Raw genomic sequence first — 19,222 nt, forward strand, 5'->3', positions numbered from 1 at the left:
GAGATAGAGATAGATATACACACACACACATTATAGAGCTAGAGATAGAGATAGATATACACACACACAGATTATAGAGATAGAGATAGAGATAGATATACACACACACACATTATAGAGATAGAGATAGAGATAGAGAACAAAGCCTTAAATAAAGCAAAAATAACAACTAACATAATCAAACATGAACAAAACAAGAACATAGAACACCATCTGGAAGCCCTAAAAAGGGACATCTTAGTCCTGGAATCAACACCTTTTCAAAATGGGCGGCTAAAGATCTTCTAAGCAGCCCCAAAGGTGAAGGGGGGAAAAAGGCAGGCAGTCAACGGTCTTGGCATGGTGCCTGTATATAGACATATATATATACACACACACACACATACACACACACATACACACACACACACACACAAAAATAAGGTGCCAATGATTTTGTCCAGGCTATTTTTGACTTTTGCGTGGAATGTCTCATGTTTTTTCTTTTCTCAGATTTTTTTATGTTCTGTAAGTACCAACAAACGAAATAAGTATGACATTACCAACATGTTTGTAATTGCAATAATTTCCTGGAAGAAATGGTGCATTTTCTGACATAAATGCAAGGGTGCCAGTATTTTTGCCCATGACTATTAAGGGTTCCTGAATCTCATGTGGCAACAGTGAGTGAATACATTGGAATGTAGCTGCCCTGCAAATCTGGTTAAGGGTTATGGATTTTACTTACTGCAATTTCACAATAGGAGAGTTTGTGTCTTTGACTTTGTACACTTTAGAAATTGTTTCTCTGTTCCAATGGGCAATGAAATATTTGATTACTTTCTGCCTTTGTTTTTGCCATGATATAGAATAAATAGGATTATTACTGTAAACATTTGCATATACGCCAGCCTGCGTATAAGCTGAGGTACCCACTTTTCCCACAGAAACCAGGAAAAAGTGATTGACTCCCTTATAAGCCCCCTCCCCAGTAAAGCCCTCTCCACAGTAACCAGATGGGCCCTCAGGAAAATTCAGCCCTGTCCCCATAGCCAGATGTGCTCCAAAGATGACACAGCTGTGTCTCAAGATGCCACTAGATGGCATCATAGATATAAGACATATAGCGATTGCCACACAGGAAGCATCCCCGATCACCACAGCACCTTTGTTTATATCAATTGTATTTTTCAATAAAACTTTAAACTAAAGGGAAAAAATCCCATTCATGGAAGACCTGTGATTAAAGAAATTAGCCCAGTCCCAATCCCATTGCCACATTATCCACAAGGCACCCAAGGCAATTTCTTTGGGCCAGGGCTGGATTACCTCAGAGAGACCTGTGGGGTGGGGGGGGGGGATGGGGGAGGGCAGAGTGGCAAGTGAAATGGAGAAGTGTCTCACCTTGGCAGACTCCAGGGGTTGCGGGGAACATTCTGCCACCTTATACTGGGGGGACAGTGACACCTGGATACCTATACTGGGGGGGGGGGGGGGGACTTTTGACTACCTATGCTGGGGGACATCTGGCTACCTATACTTGGGGAGACATTTGGCTACTAATAACTTGCAGAGGGACATTTGGCCACATTTGACTACTAAGACTTGTTACAAAGAAATCTGCTGCTGTTATGGAAATTATCACTGTGTATTGTAACTAAGGGCTCTGTCACTGGAAAATTCTGTCACTGGATAATATGTCACTAAAAGGTCCATCATTGCAGAACTCTTTCACTGGGGGAGTCTTTTAGAGTCTTTCACAATGGGGATTTTCAAAAAGAGGTCTACGGGGTCTCTAACAAGAAAAAATGTAACTACGGAGTCTGTTACAAGCAGATCTATCACTACGAGGATTCTATCTGAGGCATATCATAGTGTTGGGCGAACAGTGTTCGCCACTGTTCGGGTTCTGCAGAACATCACCCTGTTCGGGTGATGTTCGAGTTCGGCCGAACACCTGATGGTGTTCGGCCAAACTGTTCGGCCATATGGCCGAACTAAGAGCGCATGGCCGAACGTTACCCGAACGTTCGGCTAGCGCTGTGATTGGCCGAACGGGTCACGTGTAGTGTTGGGCGAACATCTAGATGTTCGGGTTCGGGCCGAACATGGCCGCGATGTTCGGGTGTTCGAGCCGAACTCCGAACATAATGGAAGTCAATGGGGACCCGAACTTTCGTGCTTTGTAAAGCCTCCTTATATGCTACATACCCCAAATTTGCAGGGTATATGCACCTTGGGAGTGGGTACAAGAGGAAAAAAAAATTAGCAAAAAGAGCTTATAGTTTTTGAGAAAATCGATTTTAAAGTTTCAAAGGGAAAACTGTCTTTTAAATGCGGGAAATGTCTGTTTTCTTTGCACAGGTAACATGCTTTTTGTCGGCATGCAGTCATAAATGTAATACAGATGAGAGGTTCCAGGAAAAGGGACCGGTAACGCTAACCCAGCAGCAGCACACGTGATGGAACAGGAGGAGGGCGGCGCAGGAGGAGAAGGCCACGCTTTGAGACACAACAACCCAGGCCTTGCATGAGGACAAGAAGCGTGCGGATAGCAATTTGCGTTTTGTCGCCATGCAGTCATAAATTTAATACAGATGAGAGGTTCAATAAACAGGGACCGGAAATGCTAACCCATCACAGATGTTCATTGTTCATGTTACTTGGTTGGGGTCCGGGAGTGTTGCGTAGTCGTTTCCAATCCAGGATTGATTCATTTTAATTTGAGTCAGACGGTCTGCATTTTCTGTGGAGAGGCAGATACGCCGATCTGTGACGATGCCTCCGGCAGCACTAAAACAGCGTTCCGACATAACGCTGGCTGCCGGGCAAGCCAGCACCTCTATTGCGTACATTGCCAGTTTATGCCAGGTGTCTAGCTTCGATACCCAATAGTTGAAGGGTGCAGATGGATTGTTCAACACAGCTATGCCATCTGACATGTAGTCCTTGACCATCTTCTCCAGGCGATCGGTGTTGGAGGTGGATCTGCACGCTTGCTGTTCTGTGTGCTGCTGCATGGGTGTCAGAAAATTTTCCCACTCCAAGGACACTGCCGATACCATTCCCTTTTGGGCACTAGCTGCGGCTTGTGTTGTTTGCTGCCCTCCTGGTCGTCCTGGGTTTGCGGAAGTCAGTCTGTCGGCGAACAACTGGCTAGAGGAGGGGGAGGATGTCAATCTCCTCTTTAAATTCTCCACAAGGGCCTGCTGGTATTCTTCCATTTTGACCTGTTGGACTCTTTCTTCAAGCAGTTTTGGAACATTGTGTTTGTACCGTGGATCCAGAAGGGTATAAACCCAGTAATTGGTGTTGTCCAGAATGCGCACAATGCGTGGGTCGCGTTCAATGCAGTCCTAGGCCGAAGAGGTCATAGCCTAGGGTCACAAAAACCTGTTTATTTGGGCTATTTCAATGGTAGTGATGGTGACGTACATAAATCTCAGCTATGGCCGTTAGCAACGTCTGAATTTCACGAAATGTCTCATGCAGGTAGAAGACATATTGTTAGACTTGGATTCCGAAGATGGGGTCCCTACATCTCTGCAAACTAGAGTTACAGGGGTCCAAAATTGGTAAAATCCCCCATAGACTTTCATTGCCTCCCTATTTCACTTTCCAAAATCTCACATCTTTTCAAAGGGCAATGGCTCAGCAGTACCAAATTTTCTAGCATTGTAGGGACCCTTAGGGGGAACATGACTGGTGAGTTTCGGGCCCCTAGGCCAAAGAGGTCATAGCCTAGGGTCCCAAAAACCTGTTTATTTGGGCTATTTCAATGGTAGTGATGGTGACGTACATAAATCTCAACTATGGCCGTTAGCAACGTCTGAATTTCACGAAATGTCTCATGCAGGTAGAAGACATATTGTTAGACTTGGATTCCAAAGATGGGGTCCCTACATCTCTGCAAACTAGAGTTACAGGGGTCCAAAATTGGTAAAATCCCCCATAGACTTTCATTGCCTCCCTATTTCACTTTCCAAAATCTCACATCTTTTCAAAGGGCAATGGCTCAGCAGTACCAAATTTTCTAGCATTGTAGGGACCCTTAGGGGGAACATGACTGGTGAGTTTCGGGCCCCTAGGCCGAAGAGGTCATAGCCTAGGGTCACAAAAACCTGTTTATTTGGGCTATTTCAATGGTAGTGATGGTGACGTACATAAATCTCAGCTATGGCCGTTAGCAACGTCTGAATTTCACGAAATGTCTCATGCAGGTAGAAGACATATTGTTAGACTTGGATTCCAAAGATGGGGTCCCTACATCTCTGCAAACTAGAGTTACAGGGGTCCAAAATTGGTAAAATCCCCCATAGACTTTCATTGCCTCCCTATTTCACTTTCCAAAATCTCACATCTTTTCAAAGGGCAATGGCTCAGCAGTACCAAATTTTCTAGCATTGTAGGGACCCTTAGGGGGAACATGACTGGTGAGTTTCGGGCCCCTAGGCCAAAGAGGTCATAGCCTAGGGTCACAAAAACCTGTTTATTTGGGCTATTTCAATGGTAGTGATGGTGACGTACATAAATCTCAGCTATGGCCGTTAGCAACGTCTGAATTTCACGAAATGTCTCATGCAGGTAGAAGACATATTGTTAGACTTGGATTCCAAAGATGGGGTCCCTACATCTCTGCAAACTAGAGTTACAGGGGTCCAAAATTGGTAAAATCCCCCATAGACTTTCATTGCCTCCCTATTTCACTTTCCAAAATCTCACATCTTTTCAAAGGGCAATGGCTCAGCAGTACCAAAATTTCTAGCATTGTAGGGACCCTTAGGGGGAACATGACTGGTGAGTTTCGGGCCCCTAGGCCAAAGAGGTCATAGCCTAGGGTCACAAAAACCTGTTTATTTGGGCTATTTCAATGGTAGTGATGGTGACGTACATAAATCTCAGCTATGGCCGTTAGCAACGTCTGAATTTCACGAAATGTCTCATGCAGGTAGAAGACATATTGTTAGACTTGGATTCCAAAGATGGGGTCCCTACATCTCTGCAAACCAGAGTTACAGGGGTCCAAAATTGGTAAAATCCCCCATAGGCTTTCATTGGGCCTACTATTTACCGTTCCAAAATCTCACACCATTTCAAAGGGCAATGGCTCAGCAGTGGCAAAGCTCACCAGTCATGATCCCCCTAAGGGTCCCTACAATGCTAGAAAATTTGGTACTGCTGAGCCATTGCCCTTTGAAAAGATGTGAGATTTTGGAAAGTGAAATAGGGAGGCAATGAAAGTCTATGGGGGATTTTACCAATTTTGGACCCCTGTAACTCTGGTTTGCAGAGATGTAGGGACCCCATCTTTGGAATCCAAGTCTAACAATATGTCTTCTACCTGCATGAGACATTTCGTGAAATTCAGACGTTGCTAACGGCCATAGCTGAGATTTATGTACATCACCATCACTACCATTGAAATAGCCCAAATAAACAGGTTTTTGTGACCCTAGGCTATGACCTCTTTGGCCTAGGGGCCCGAAACTCACCAGTCATGTTCCCCCTAAGGGTCCCTACAATGCTAGAAAATTTGGTACTGCTGAGCCATTGCCCTTTGAAAAGATGTGAGATTTTGGAAAGTGAAATAGGGAGGCAATGAAAGTCTATGGGGGATTTTTGGACCCCTGTAACTCTAGTTTGCAGAGATGTAGGGACCCCATCTTTGGAATCCAAGTCTAACAATATGTCTTCTACCTGCATGAGACATTTCGTGAAATTCAGACGTTGCTAACGGCCATAGCTGAGATTTATGTACGTCACCATCACTACCATTGAAATAGCCCAAATAAACAGGTTTTTGTGACCCTAGGCTATGACCTCTTTGGCCTAGGGGCCTGAAACTCACCAGTCATGTTCCCTCTAAGGGTCCCTACAATGCTAGAAAATTTGGTACTGCTGAGCCATTGCCCTTTGAAAAGATGTGAGATTTTGGAAAGTGAAATAGGGAGGCAATGAAAGTCTATGGGGGATTTTACCAATTTTGGACCCCTGTAACTCTGGTTTGCAGAGATGTAGGGACCCCATCTTTGGAATCCAAGTCTAACAATATGTCTTCTACCTGCATGAGACATTTCGTGAAATCCAGACGTTGCTAACGGCCATGGCTGAGATTTATGTACGTCACCATCACTACCATTGAAATAGCCCAAATAAACAGGTTTTTGTAACCCTAGGCTATGACCTCTTCGGCCTAGGACTGCATTGAACGCGACCCACGCATTGTGCGCATTCTGGACAACACCAATTACTGGGTTTATACCCTTCTGGATCCACGGTACAAACACAATGTTCCAAAACTGCTTGAAGAAAGAGTCCGACAGGTCAAAATGGAAGAATACCAGCAGGCCCTTGTGGAGACTTTAAAGAGGAGATTGACATCCTCCCCCTCCTCTAGCCAGTTGTTCGCCGACAGACTGACTTCCGCAAACCCAGGACGACCAGGAGGGCAGCAAACAACACAAGCCGCAGCTAGTGCCCAAAAGGGAATGGTATCGGCAGTGTCCTTGGAGTGGGAAAATTTTCTGACACCCATGCAGCAGCACACAGAACAGCAAGCGTGCAGATCCACCTCCAACACCGATCGCCTGGAGAAGATGGTCAAGGACTACATGTCAGATGGCATAGCTGTGTTGAACAATCCATCTGCACCCTTCAACTATTGGGTATCGAAGCTAGACACCTGGCACAAACTGGCAATGTACGCAATAGAGGTGCTGGCTTGCCCGGCAGCCAGCGTTATGTCGGAACGCTGTTTTAGTGCTGCCGGAGGCATCGTCACAGATCGGCGTATCCGCCTCTCCACAGAAAATGCAGACCGTCTGACTCAAATTAAAATGAATCAATCCTGGATTGGAAACGACTACGCAACACTCCCGGACCCCAACCAAGTAACATGAACAATGAACATCTGTGATGGGTTAGCGTTTCCGGTCCCTGTTTATTGAACCTCTCATCTGTATTAAATTTATGACTGCATGGCGACAAAACGCAAATTGATATCCGCACGCTTCTTGTCCTCATGCAAGGCCTGGGTTGTTGTGTCTCAAAGCGTGGCCTTCTCCTCCTGCGCCACCCTCCTCCTGTTCCATCACGTGTGCTGCTGCTGGGTTAGCGTTACCGGTCCCTTTTCCTGGAACCTCTTATATGTATTACATTTATGACTGCATGCCGACAAAAAGCATGTTACCTGTGCAAAGAAAACAGACATTTCCCGCATTTAAAAGACAGTTTTCCCTTTGAAACTTTAAAATCGATTTTCTCAAAAACTATAAGCTCTTTTTGCTAAATTTTTTTCCCTCTTGTACCCACTCCCAAGGTGCACATACCCTGCAAATTTGGGGTATGTAGCATGTAAGGAAGCTTTACAAAGCACGAAAGTTCGGGTCCCCATTGACTTCCATTATGTTCGGAGTTCGGGTCGAACACCCGAACATCGCCGCGATGTTCGGCGAACGTTCGCGAACCCGAACATCTAGGTGTTCGCCCAACACTAGGCATATGTCACAGCTGAATTTGTCACCAAGGGGCCTTTAGCTCCGTACACACCAGATGAAACCAGACTCCACTTGCCACTGAGGGCTCTGCAAAATGGGTCTCTCACCGGTTAATCTGTCACTATGAAGATTTTAATTTATTGGACAGTGACAGGGGAAATTCTAACAATGGGGATTGTCACAAAAGGTTGTGTCATGGGAATGTATCAATTTGCAGATTTTCACTAAGGGGTCTGTGACAGGAGCATGTGCTCTGTCACTATGGGCATTGTCACTGAGGGTCCTTTTCCACCGACTGCACTCCGATTCAATTATTGAAGTAGTCATGTTTTTCCTATTGCAAGAGCACTGGGAATACCATGTTAATCTTGTTGCCCCTTTTCCACCACTGTGATTCGATTTATTTGCGAAAAAGTTGCATGCTGCAATTTTCATGAGTTTAGCCTCCAATAGTCTTTTCGAAAATCGCAGCAAAAAACGTTTGGAATAACGATTGCAATTTTAGGTGTAAAAGGGCCATAAAGGATCTCTCGCAAAGAATGCTTAGCTTTTTACCAAGGAACACTATTTCTGCCAGTTGGGTCAAAGAAGAACCTAACAATGAGCAGAAATCAGTATTAAAAAGAGTATTTAATTCCGTAGTCCTCCTGTTTGTGTGACTGAATGTAAAAACTATACAGAAATAAAAGCTTGATAGAGATTGTAATCCTTCCCCAAACCCCAGTTTATGAACTTAAAAGAAAAAAAAATACAATCTAGAGTCCACAGCGCTAGTTAAAAAGTATTCAACTTTATTCAGTTTTAAACAGTACAAACCAGATTTTAAGCTAAAAATAGCACCTTCCCCCCTTAAAACTATTTGCCACCATACTCACATACTCACTCACACTCACTGCAGTAAGATGTTTTAAGGCAAAAAAATATTCAAAGTGGGATCCCTGTAAAAAAATCAGTTGCATTCAACTGTAAAAATCACTTAAAAATGATCCACTGCACACTCTTAATATGAGATTATATTCGTCCTCCTTTGATAGAATAGTCACTAAATTAGCAGTAAGTTACTGATGATGCATTCCAGAGAGCATATATTGTATCAATCAGCAATACACTGCATACTCATCGAATGCTGGAATTTGCTAAGAAGGAAAAATTTGCATAAGCCAGTGGGTAAATCCAGCCATACATTACCCTCCCGGCGTCTGGATGAAAAAGAACCGTCACCACTGCCTCAATCCACCGTCTTCACTGGCCAGGCTTTAGCGGGGAGAGGTGGTACTTTCCATGGTGCAAGGGGCGCAGGGCAGTCACGCTGAAAGCCTGCTTCTGCGAACGGTGATCCAGGAAGTGCTGCGCTCCATGCTGGTCAGAGCACTCCTTCCAGTGAAGTCACTGCTGTGTGTTGGATGCTTACGTTTCAAGGGGTACGCCCCTCTTCATCAGAGCTGCCAATCACCACCTTCTGCCAGCTTATAAGCATTCATCCAAGGTCTAAGCACTCCCATTTTACCATAGCAACCTTATACAGCTCTGGAGAGGGTTCTAGATGGGATAGTAGCTCTGACATTAAAAACTGTGGAGAAATTAATATTGAGGTACAAAAGGGAAGATCAATGCTGGCTGCAGGAACAGCCTCTGGGTCCCAGGCCGTGGTGGATGTGAATAATACTGATGGTCCAGCTGACCTGGAGACTCATACTGGCAGCATCGGCTTTGGAGTTTCCCAGATGGATCCAGAGATTCAATTACAACTGGCGTTTGCTGTGCTCGAGCCCCAGGCCATGACGAATTTATATGAATGTGGTGATCCGCCTGGCTCTGAGACTCCTGCGCAAATCACTTTAGATGGATCATTCCATTCAATGAGGTCTGATAGTGATGTTGCTCTGAATAGAGCAACAGGAGCTACAGGTTGGAACTGTACAAGCATAACTGGCAATAATTTGAGGTTCAATTTAGAAGAAACATCAGGGCTTAATCTGAAGAAGAAGCATTTGGAAGATGCCATTTCAAAGATTAAAGCAACAGTGCACAATATATACTCTGTACTGTCCATAGAAAGTCCCAAATCACCCAAACTTGATAAATCAGCAAAGGAAGTTCGAACTCTGAGGTCATTAACCATTTGCCGACCGCCCACAGTCGATGGGCGGCGGCAAAATTGATGCCGGAAGGACCGCAATACGCCCATGGGCATTGCGTCCTTTCGGCATGCCGGGGGAGCGATCGCGTCACTGGTGACGTGCGCTTCCCCCGGCAGCTGGCTCCACCAACCCGCGACGACAAACTGCCAGCCGTTCGAAAGCGCCGGCGGGTTGTTAACCCCACGATCGCCGCTACAAAGTGTATGATACACATTGTAATGTATATAAAGTGTATTATACAGGCTGCCTCCTGCCCTGGTGGTCCCAGTGTCCGAGGGACCACCAGGGCAGGCTGCAGCCACCCTAGTTTGCACCAAACACACTGATCCTGCCCCCCCTCCTTCCCTCTGATCGCCCACAGCACCCCTCAGACCCCCCTGCCCAACCCCCAGTCCACTGTTTGCACCCAATTACTCCCCTAATCACCAATCAATCACTCCCTGTCACTATCTGTCAACGCTATTTTTTTATTTTAGGTCCTAACTGCCTCTTGGGGGCTCCTGATCACCCCCACCCCTCAGATTCTCCCCAGACCCCCCCCCCCCACCTGTGTACTGTATGCATCTATCCCCCCTGTAATAACGCACTGATCACCTGTCAATCACCTGTCAATCACCCCCTGTCACTGACACCCATCAATCAGCCCCTAACCTGCCCCTTGCGGGTAATCTGATCACCCACCCACACCATCAGATCGCCCGCAAACCCGCCATCAGATCACCTCCCAAGTGCATTGTTTACATCTGTTCTCTCCTCTAAACACCCACTAATTACCCATCAATCACCCATCAATCACCCCCTATCACCACCTGTCACTTTTACCCATCAGATTAGACCCTAATCTGCCCCTTGCGGGCACCCAATCAACCGCCCACATGCTCAGATTGCCCTCAGACTCCCCCTTATCAATTCGCCAGTGCATTATTTACATCTGTTCTTCCCTGTAATAACCCACTGATCACCTGTCAATGACCTGTCAATCACCCATCAATAACCTCCTGTCACCCCCTGTCACTGCCACCCATCAGTCAGCCCCTAACCTTCCCCTTGCGGGCAATCTGATCACCCACCCACACCATCAGATCGCCCGCAAACCCGCCGTCAGATCACCTCCCAAGTGCATTGTTTACATCTGTTCTCTCCTCTAAACACCCACTAAATACCCATCAATCACCCATCAATCACCCCCTATCACCACATGTCACTGTTACCCATCAGATTGGACCCTAATCTGCCCCTTGTGGGCACCCAATCAACCGCCCACACGCTCAGATTGCCCTCAGACTCCCCCTTATCAATTCGCCAGTGCATTATTTACATCTGTTCTTCCCTGTAATAACCCACTGATCACCTATCAATCACCCATCAATCACTCCCTGTCACTGCCACCCATCAATCAGCCCCTAACCTGCCCCTTGCATGCAATCTGATCACCCACCCACACCATCAGATCGCCCGCAAACCTGCCGTCAGATCACCTCCCAAGTGCATTGTTTACATCTGTTCTCTCCTCTAAACACCCACTAATTACCCATCAATCACCCCCTATCACCACCTGTCACTGTTACCCATCAGATTAGACCCTAATCTGCCCCTTGCGGGCACCCAATCAACCGCCCACACGCTCAGATTGCCCTCAGACCCCCCTTATCAATTCGCCAGTGCATTACTGTATTTACATCTGTTCTTCCCTGTAATAACCCACTGATCACCTGTCAATCACCTGTCAATCACCCATCAATCACCCCCTGTCACCCTCTGTCACTGCCACCCATCAATCAGCCCCTAACCTGCCCCTTGCGGGCAATCTGATCACCCACCCACACCATCAGATCACCTGCAAACCCGCCGTCAGATCACCTCCCAAGTGCATTGCTTACATCTGTTCTCTCCTCTAAACACCCACTAATTACCCATCAATCACCCATCAATCACCCCGTCACCACCTGTCACTGCTACCCATCAGATCAGACCCCTATCTGCCCTTAGGGCACCCAATCACCCGCCCACACTCTCAGAACACCCTTAAACCCCAGCCCTGATCACCTTGCGAGTGCATTGCTTGCATCTATTCCCCCCTCTAATCACACCTTAAGACACCCATCAATCACCTCTTGTCACCACCTGTCACCCCCTAGCACACCTACTCATCAGATCAGGCCCTAATTTGCCCCGTGTGGGCTCCTGATCACTCGGCCAAACCCTCAGATCCCCCTCAGACCCCCTTCCGATCATCTCCCCAGTGCATTGATTGCATCTATTTTCCCCTCTAATCACCCCCTGAGACACCCATCAATCATCTCCTGTCACCCCCCTAGCACTCCTATCCATCAGATCAGGCCCAATACAACCTGTCATCTAAGAGGCCACCCTGCTTATGACCGGTTCCACAAAATTCGCCCCCTCATAGACCACCTGTCATCAAAATTTGCAGATGCTTATACCCCTGATCAGTCATTTTGAGGCATTTGGTTTCCAGACTACTCCTCACGGTTTTGGGCCCCTAAAATGCCTCAAAATGACCTGTGAAATCCTAAAGGTACTCATAGGATGTTGGGCCCCTTAGCGCAGTTAGGGTGCAAAAAAGTGCCACACATGTGGTATCGCCATACTCAGGAGAAGTAGTATAATGTGTTTTGTGGTGTATTGTTACACATACCCATGCTGGGTGGGAGAAATATCTCTGTAAATAGACAATTGTGTGTAAAAAAATCAAAAAATTGTCATTTACAGAGATATTTCTCCCACCCAGCATGGGTATATGTAAAAATACACCACAAAACACATTATACTACTTCTCCTGAGTACAGCGGTACATGTGTGGCACTTTTTTGCAGCCTAAGTCCAATGGGCACCTTTAGGCTTTACAGGGGTGCTTACAATTTAGCACCCCCCAAAATGCCAGGACAGTAAACACACCCCACAAATGACCCCATTTTGGAAAGTAGACACTTCAAGGTATTCAGAGAGGGGCTTGGTGAGTCTGTGGCAGATTTCATTTTTTTTTGTCACAAGTTAGCAGAAATGGAAACTTTGTTTTTTTTGTTTATCTCAAAGTGTCATTTTCCGCTAACTTGTGACAAAAAATAAAATCTTCTTTGAACTCACCATGCATCTCAGTGAATACTTTGGGATGTCTTCTTTCCAAAATGGGGTCATTTGGGGGGGTTTTATACTATCCTGGAATTTTAGCCCCTCATGAAACATGACAGGTGGTCAGAAAAGTCAGAGATGCTTCAAAATGGGAAAATTCACTTTTTGCACCATAGTTTGTAAACGCTATAACTTTTACCCAAACCAATAAATATACACTGAATGGTTTTTTTAATCAAAGACATGTAGCACAATAAATTTGGACAAAAATGTATACAGAAATTTTACTTTATTTGACAAATTTTATCACAGAAAGTTAAAAAAATATTTTTTTTGACAAAATTCATGTCTTTTTTGATGAATATAATAAAAAGTAAAATGTGCAGCAGCAATCAAATAGCACCAAAAGAAAGCTGTATTAGTGACAAGAAAAGGAGGGAAAATTCATTTAGATAGTAGGTTGTATGACCGAGCAATAAACCGTGAAAGCTGCAGTGGTCTGAATGGAAAATAAGGCTCTGGTCCTTAAGGGGTAGAAAGACTGTGGTCCTCAAGTGGTTAAGTTATTGTAACAATCTGCTAGTGAAAATGAGAGCACTAGCAGACGGACAGGTATCAGAGGTTTCCAATAAGGGAATCGCCTGCAGACAGTAGAAGGCAATATTGTCTCGGTTAAATAATAGATTGGTCAACAAATCGGGTCGGTAACAGATCTGACAGATAAGGTACAGAATCGTTAGGCAAAATCAGAGTGAGTATTCAGGCAAAGGTCGGCCACAGATCAGATAGGCAAAGGTACAGAATCGTTAGGCAAAAGAGTAGTAAGAGCAAGGCAGAGGTCAAATAATACAATCACAATAATATATATTTATTCCTGAGCTAGTGTGAAATCCCCGGGTTCCTGCCGATTCAAAGCACACACGGATCTGACTAAGGTCTGAAGCCTTCACAGTGAAGTGTTAGCTACAACAGACAATGAGAGACTGGCAGAGTGAGACTAAATAGCCCGAGGTGGGAGTGCAACCACGCCTCCATCCTGCCCAGCAATCAGCATATGGAGGTGGAGCCCTGCGTGTCAGCTGACCGGCTGTCAGCTGACATGCTTCCTAAAGGCATAAGAGGTGTGACGCAAACAGCATGTGCGTCCAACCTCTTTCTCTCCCTGCGAGTGAGGCCCAGCTGACGAGCCGCTGATGTCATCTCTGGCAACGCGGCCAGGCGACCCGGAAGTCGCAGACGCGCTGCTGGTCGCCGCAGCGGAGGTAAGCTCCGCAGGCCTGACAGTTCTAAACCTCAATTCTTAGATTATAGAGCAGCTTTAGGCACACACAAGATAGATGGTCAAGGTAGACAAAAAGATAAAAGAAAGGAGAAATAAAAATAAAAGAGAAAGGCAATCCATCCCAAGTCCACAGACAATTATTGGGAAAGGATTTTAAGTGATAAAGGTTCTTTAAGTCTAAATATGTCCAAATATGTTGATGGTTTCTTACAAAAAGAAGTGGTCAATACTCCAGCTTATCTGAAAGATACTGGTAATTTTCTGAGTTAACTGTCTAATATTGACTGGCAAATGGGTGACATATTATGCACCATTAATGTTAGCTCATTATATACAGTAATTGAGCATGAAATGGGATTAAAAGCTGCTGAATATTTTCTCTTACAGGACAAAACTTTGAAAGCAGAACAAATGGCATTTATGTTAGAGAGTATGGAATATATATTAAATTATAATTATTTTTATTTTGATCACAGTTTTTATTTACAGTGCACTGGAACGGCGATGGGCACGAGGTTCATGCTGGCCTTTGCGGATTTATACATGGCCCATTGGGAGGAGCATATCCTTGTACAGTGGTCCATGTGCTGCAGCACGAACCTTCTGTTTTGGCGTAGATTCATAGACGACACCTTCTTCATATGGAGAGGGAGGAGTTCGTCCTTGGATAAATTCCGTGGGGATATTAACTGTAATAATTACAATCTTACCTTTACAGCTGAGTACAGTGAGACCAAGGTTAATTTCTTGGATCTCACAGTCTTTATGGAATCTAATAAATTACATACTAGAACATATTTTAACCACTTCACCACTGAAGGGTTTTACCCCCTGAGCACCAGAGCAATTTTCACCTTTCAGCGCTCCTTCCATTCATTCGTCTATAACTTTATCATTACTTATCGCAATGAAATGAACTATATCTTGTTTTTTCTGCCACCAATTAGGCTTTCTTTAGGTAGGACATTATGCCAAGAATTATTTTATTGTAAATGTGTTTTAATTGGAAAATAGGAAAAATGTGGGAAAAAATTAATTATTTTTCAGTTTTCGGCCATTATAGTTTTTAAATAATGCATGCTACTGTAATTAAAACCCATGAAATGTATTTGCCCTTTTGTCCCGGTTATAAAACCGTTTAAATTATGTCCCTATCACAATGTTTGACGCCAATATTTTATTTGGAAATAAAGGTGCATTTTTTTCAGTTTTGCGTCCATCCCTAATTTTAACAGTGTTATACCCTCTTGACATAAATATTTAAAAAGTTCAGTCCCTAAGGTAACTATTTATGTATTTTTTTAATTGTAAATTTTTTAATTTTTTTTTTAATTACAAAAAAAAAAAAATGGGGAGTGTGGGAGGTAATGAGTTAATTTTTTGTGTATAACTAATTTATTTCTATGTAAAAAATGCTTAGTGTGTAGTTTTACTATTTGGCCACAAGATGGCAACAGCAATTTTTTGTTTATTGCGACCTGCGAGCGTCCTTCCGGACGCTCGCAGGAAGTAGTAGGAGGCTGTGAGTGTTTGTTTTTTTTCCACAATGATCGCGCTGCCCATCGGAGAGCAGCGGATCATTGCGGGGCTTAGATCAACGAACGGGAATGGATTTTCCCGTTCACTGATCTCCGGGCGAGGGGGAGGCGGCGTGTTTACTAGCGGCGGGTGGCGTGTTTACGAGCAGGAGCGCGGGCAGCGGCGGGAGCGCGGAAAGTACGGATTTCTCCGTCCCTGGGGGTTAAAGGATGGAAAAAGGGATGGAGAAATTCGTACGGGCGGGGGTAAAGTGGTTAAACCAGTGGACTGTAATAGTTTTATAAACATTGACAGTTGTCATTTATCCAATTGGCTTTCAAATATCCCCAGGGGACAGTTTCTTCGTCTGAAACGCAACAGTTCCAGGCCCAAGGATCTAAATATGGAAATTGAAGTATTAAATGACCATTTTCTGGAAAAATGGTATAATGGTGAATCCTTGGAAAAAGCTTTGAAAGAAACAGGTGATGTCAGTAGAGAGAGAGATTATTGGCAGTTAAAGCGGAATATAACCCTGCATTTCAACTTTGCTCTAAAACATTATTTACAGCATATTATATGCAAAAAGCATTTTTTTTTTTTACTAGACCAGCATTGGAAGGGTTAAACACAGAGGTTTTAAGTTCCGTGCAGACATTCAGATAGTTACATTCTATTTAGTTAGTGTGTAACTGTTTATCAATAGATACATCTCTTTGGCTGTCCTCCAAGCTCCTTCTCAGTGAGAGAGATGAGTCACAATAAACACATATTTGTAAACAAAAAGTATCTAACTCAAGTTCGGATTCGTCTGCAGAAATCTCTAGGGACTTTAAAGCCCTGTGTAACCCTTCCAATGCTGGTCTAGTAAAAAAAAAAATGCTGGTTGCATATAATATACTGTAAATAATGTTTTAGAGCAAAGTTGAAATGCAGGGTTATATTCCGCTTTAAGAACTTGGAAGAATCTCAGAACAATTAAGTCACTGCTTTGTTGCTAGACTATTGTGAACAGGCAGGGAAGATTAAAGGGATTGTGAAGAAATATTGGGATATCTTGAGGTAAGATGAGATGTTAAACCCTAAAACTGAGGAACATCCCAGAATTATATTCAGAAAAACATCCAATGTGGGACAGATTATAGCACCAGCGATGTGGTGATTGTGGAATGTGTGAGGCCACCAGACAGAGGTGTGAGAGTGATGCATGAAGAGATGTCATTTTCTAATGGCAATACATTTTCCATAATGGGCAATTTTTCCTGTTCAAGTAAAGGAGTCATTTACATGATAAGTTGCCCCTGTGGCAAGCAATATATAGGAAGAACTAAAAGAGCAATGAAGAAAAGATTAGGAGAACATCTCTATAATATCAACAGAGGTTTTGAAAAGCATTCTCTATCTGCACACTACAAAGAGTTCCACCAATGCTCATTACAAGACTCCTCCTTGTGTGCACTACAAAGAGTGGAAAAAGATTGGAGAGGGGAGACCATATTAGGAAACTGAAACTATCAACAACAGAATCTTTATGGATATACCAAATGGACACAATGGTCCCTATGGGGCTAAACTGTGACTTTGAGCTATATACATTTTTGAATTGAAATGATGATTGTTGCCATGGGACAATGCATTCAGATAGGGAATTATGAATCTGAAAAACTGGTGAAACACAAACAAAAATGCACCCAACCACCGGGAGCCCAATCTGTTGTGATATCGTCTTATTGGGTTTAGGGTGAGATAATTCTGGTGAAAATATACTCACAAGTCTGGGTTGCTCCAAAGAGGCAACCACTCATTAGCGCAGATGGGGAAATACCGTCCCCACTCGGCCTTTTCTTGCTAGGTATCGGTCGCAACTCCAAATGAAAAAATATTCGGCCCGCTCTACAGGCGGGAACGAAAAACCCTACTAGGTAGGGTACAGTATATAAATTGATAAGAAAGGAGGCGCCCAATTCGTAAATTTGTATAGGTTATATCAGAGCTTGTATCGAATGACACGTGCTCTTAATAATTGAAACCTTTGACTCGTAATAAAATAGAATATCTTTTCATTTATTATATGCAAACAGCACTGTGACAACGCGTTTCTCGGCGTGAAGCCGCTTCCTCAGGTCAAATGAGTGCCGGCTCCAAAGCGAGCTGTGTATAGGAGCGCCTATGTACATATTATTACAATTATTAAGAGCACGTGTCATTCGATACAAGCTCTGATATAACCTATACAAATTTACGAATTGGGCGCCTCCTTTCTTATCAATGAATCTGAAAAAGTACATTATGTAGTGCCATAACTAAAGATAAATTAGCAAAAACTAATATCTTGAATAGGATATTTTATTCATTTTGTATGCTTTATTATATTTGTTTTCTATCATTATTTTGTTAACCTTTTCATTATAATAAGATTAACTGTGAAGATAATTATGGAATACTGTACAAAAAAGAAAATGGTTACGTCCGGCACTCAGGGATGAGGGGGTGATAAGGTCAGCTGCACCTTAGATAGTGTACCCCGTCCTGTTCCACTTCACTCTGCTTGATACACTGGCATGCGTAGAAGAAGCGTGCATCCGGGCAGGAAAAACACAATGTCAATGCAGAACAAACAGAAAAGCCCGTGCACCGCTTCTCAACTCGCATAGACTTTTATTTCCATCAGCAGGCATTTACACACATATTTTCCGACTTGACAGCAAACACAATGTAAGTGGTTAGATCTGACCTGTTCCAGATTCCGTTGCAGGACGGATGCGGGGGTGTGACCAGGGGATGTGGGGACAGCGTCGTATAGAATTGAAAGATGTCACACAAATAAGCTGAAACTGTTTTAAATGCAAGATTTTGTATCACAGGGCTGCATAGAAGGTAGTATACATGCAGGCAGAGCTGCATAAGCTTGCTATGACAAAAGGGGAGTGCTTAGACCTTGGATGAACGCTTATAAGCTGGCAGAAGGCGGTGATTGGCAGCTCTGATGAAGAGGGGCATACCCCTTGAAACGTAAGCATCCAACACACAGCAGTGACGTCACTGGAAGGAGTGCCCTGGTCAGCGTGGAGCGCACCACTTCCTGGGTCACAGATCGTGGAACCAGGCTTTCAGTGTGACTGCCTCACATCCCTTGCACCATGGAAAGTATCGCCTCTCCATGCTAAAGCCTGACCAGTGAAGACGATAGAATGAGGCAGCGGGTGATGGTTCTATTTCATCCAGACGCCGGGAGGGTAATGTATGACTGGATTTACAGGCTGGCTTATGCAAATTTTTCCTTCTAAGCAAATTCCAGCATTCGATGAGTATGCAATGCATTGCTGATTGATACAATATATGCTCTCTGGAACGAATCATCAGTAACTTACTGCTAAGTGACTATTCTATCAAAGGAGGACTAATATATCTCTTATTAAGAGTGTGCAATGGATCATTTTTAAGTGATTTTTACAGTGGAATGCAACAGATTTTTTTACTGGGATCCCACTTTGAAAGATGTTTTGCCTCAAAATTTCTCACTGCAGTGAGTGTGAGTGATTTTGTGAGTGTGGTGGCAAATAGTTTTAACCTCCCTGGCGGTATGAATTGTGCGGCTGCGCGGCCGCGGGAGGGTTTTTCTCACTTTTTTTTTTTAGCATGTAGCTAGCCTAGCGCTAGCTACATGCTTCCCCCCTCCCTGCGGCCTCCCCTTGTACCGTTAGATTGCCGCC

This window comes from Hyperolius riggenbachi, chromosome 12 (genome assembly GCF_040937935.1).
Source record: "Hyperolius riggenbachi isolate aHypRig1 chromosome 12, aHypRig1.pri, whole genome shotgun sequence".
In the NCBI taxonomy this organism is placed as follows: Eukaryota; Metazoa; Chordata; class Amphibia; order Anura; family Hyperoliidae; genus Hyperolius; species Hyperolius riggenbachi.